The sequence below is a fragment of the Sinocyclocheilus anshuiensis genome, unplaced genomic scaffold (genome assembly GCF_001515605.1).
Source record: "Sinocyclocheilus anshuiensis isolate Anshui unplaced genomic scaffold, SAMN03320099.WGS_v1.1 scaffold2668, whole genome shotgun sequence".
Taxonomy (NCBI): domain Eukaryota; kingdom Metazoa; phylum Chordata; class Actinopteri; order Cypriniformes; family Cyprinidae; genus Sinocyclocheilus; species Sinocyclocheilus anshuiensis.
Window position 1 is genome coordinate 2,456 of NW_015542734.1, and position 2,532 is coordinate 4,987.

Here is a 2,532-nt window from a genome sequence, read left to right on the forward strand (position 1 = left end):
GATTTTGTGTAGCTTGTCAGTGATCTACGGTTCTGTGTAGTAAATGCCGCTCCATCTGAAAGCACGTGCTGGAGATTTACTACTAATCACCAGAAGTGGCTTTACTGACGAGATTCGCATGAAAATCACATTCGATTTTTTGCCCAGCCCCAAGTATAGGTAACTGTACAAGTTGAAGATGAAGACGGGAGTTAGTGTACTCTGCTGGAATCCAGGTTTAAGATCTGATAAAGCCGTCAGTCAGAGAAGATCAAAAGAGGCTAGAAGAGAGCATTTCTGCAGCATGAGGCTCATGAAGATGGACTCTGGAGTCACCAATGACGATGAGTAGGCCTTCAATCAAGGAGGGGGGGAAAAAGCTGATCTGGAGTCTGAAATTACTCTTGAATTTCATTCAATTCTTGGCACTAATTGAGTATTTGTGCTGTATAATTTATAAAGCTGATGGAGAGCAGAGTGCCGATGTGTCCTCTTATTAAATTCCAGGTCTCAGTCGAGAGTGTGACTACAGCTGTAATGAAATCAGATTTGCAAAAGAGTGAGGGGCAGAAAGACACATGCAAGCATATATTAAGAGTAAAGAAGAGCACGGAGGAAAAAAGGGGAAAAAAAGTGCCTGGTCTGCATGATCAAACAGTACAGCCCTGCACTTTAAACAAAACACATTCCATCAACTATTGATTAATTATACCGCATAAAACAAACATTAAAACCACAGTCTTTTGAACAAGGTTAAAGAGTAACTAACCACAAACCTACAGAAAACATTAGACAAAACAGTGCTTTAGTGGGCTCCCTGTCGCCATGTTTGAGGCACCACATCTATCTGATATCTGACCTCAGTAACAATGAATTTGCACCTGCAGGGGATTGACTTCAGGCACTGTCAACAATTTGAGATGACATTTTAAAAAGGAAAATTTTCTGCACGTGGTGCTATAGCATAACTTATGTCAATACACATTTACTCATCAATTCCTGAGGATGTTGAATATCAGTGATTTAACAAAAATAGCGCTTTATTCAGATTAATTACATACACAGAAATGCTTCACAACCACTGCATTTGGTCTGGTCCACAATTTAAACCATTATAATTCAGCACTGCTCAGAAAAAAATAAATATACAAATTAACCTATACAAGCATTGTGTGGATGAATTTCTGAATGTTACTCACCCATTTCCAGCGACAAGGAAGCACTTGAAAAAGCAATTAACTATTAATCCTCAAACTCACAGATCGTTTGTGAATAAAATAAGAATCAAATTCCTTCAGAACATGCCAACATTGTGTCTTAACTGAAAAGCAGACAACAAAAAAAAACACTAGTGATAAACTAAAGAAACAGTTATGGAAATATACATTCACAATACACACTGAATACTCTCCTCTGAGGCGGTTACTAGAAAACTCACCTGCCTGTAGCTCACCTCCAGTAACTATTAGACCTTGATTAGTATATTCAGGTGTGTTTGATTTGGGTTGGAGCTGAACTCAGCAGGACTGTGGCTCTGCAGGACCGACATTGGCCACCCCTGGGTTAGATGTTTCAGTACCATTAAAATCACATCTATATAGGCAGTGTAAATAATTACAAGAACAAAGTACAAGAGAAAAATAAACAACATTAAAAAAAATACTCACACACAATGATTTCAATCTCCAGTAGGTTATTCACTCTCCAACCTCCATCTTACACTGACAATCCTGTGAAATTTCAGCTTTTATACTCATGGACACAACCATTGACGGGGATGCAAGCAACCAGGAATTACATTCACCAAATAACCAAATCTCAAGATTATAATCTTTTTGTACATGCATTAATCCACAAATTATTATTTAAAAGCCATTTATGCATAGTTCAAGTAATTAAATTTTAAAACCACAAAAATCCATTTTATCATTTGGTTTCTCCCACATCCCATGATGCACCACAGCACAGATATAAAAGTTCATTTCAGGAGATGTTCTGGTTTTTCTAGTGGTTCCAGTAGTGATGGGAGAAACGAAGCTTTTCGAAGCATTGAATCAATTGAACCAATTGCTTCGAAAAATGATTAAATGTTTCGAAGCACTTGAAACAGCACACGCTGGCGACACCTGCTGGTGAAACTGTTGTAAAAGCATCAAGAACTCTTCATCAAACTTACAAAACAAATGGAAATGTTTTTTTAAGAAATAACATATTTAAAAATAAATAATAAACACAAATACTATTAAATATTAGTGCTTGTGTTATGTGTTTTATTTAAGTATAATCAAACCCTTAACACACAATGAACTAAATTAATTATTTAATGAATTAATTGATTTATGTAATTATTTAATTAAGTGTTATCATTAGAGCTGTCTATAAAAACCAGCAGGCAAGAGTAGTGTTATCAGTCAGGAGAAGGAGGTGGATTTAATTCTATCGTAAGCTCATTTTGTTATTTTTAAGGTATGATGTGATTTGTAGGTTGAAAGTACTGAATGTCCTTCAGAACATGCCAACATTGTGTCTTAACTGAAAAGCAGACAACAAAAA

At 36.2% G+C, this 2,532-nt stretch overlaps 1 long non-coding RNA gene across 2 annotated transcripts; it reads right to left on the bottom strand.

Moving 5' to 3' along the window:
* Positions 1–1,179: 1,179 nt before the first annotated feature.
* LOC107694570 (uncharacterized) lies at positions 1,180–1,722 on the bottom strand. Of its 2 annotated transcripts, none has more exons than XR_001634894.1 (3): positions 1,647–1,722; positions 1,433–1,537; positions 1,180–1,300 (listed from the first exon to the last, which is right to left on the bottom strand). It is a non-coding gene; the product is annotated as an uncharacterized LOC107694570 (long non-coding RNA). The 2 variants fall into 2 exon arrangements; XR_001634893.1 differs by having other exon boundaries at positions 1,418–1,537.
* Between the last annotated feature and the right edge of the window lie 810 nt (positions 1,723–2,532).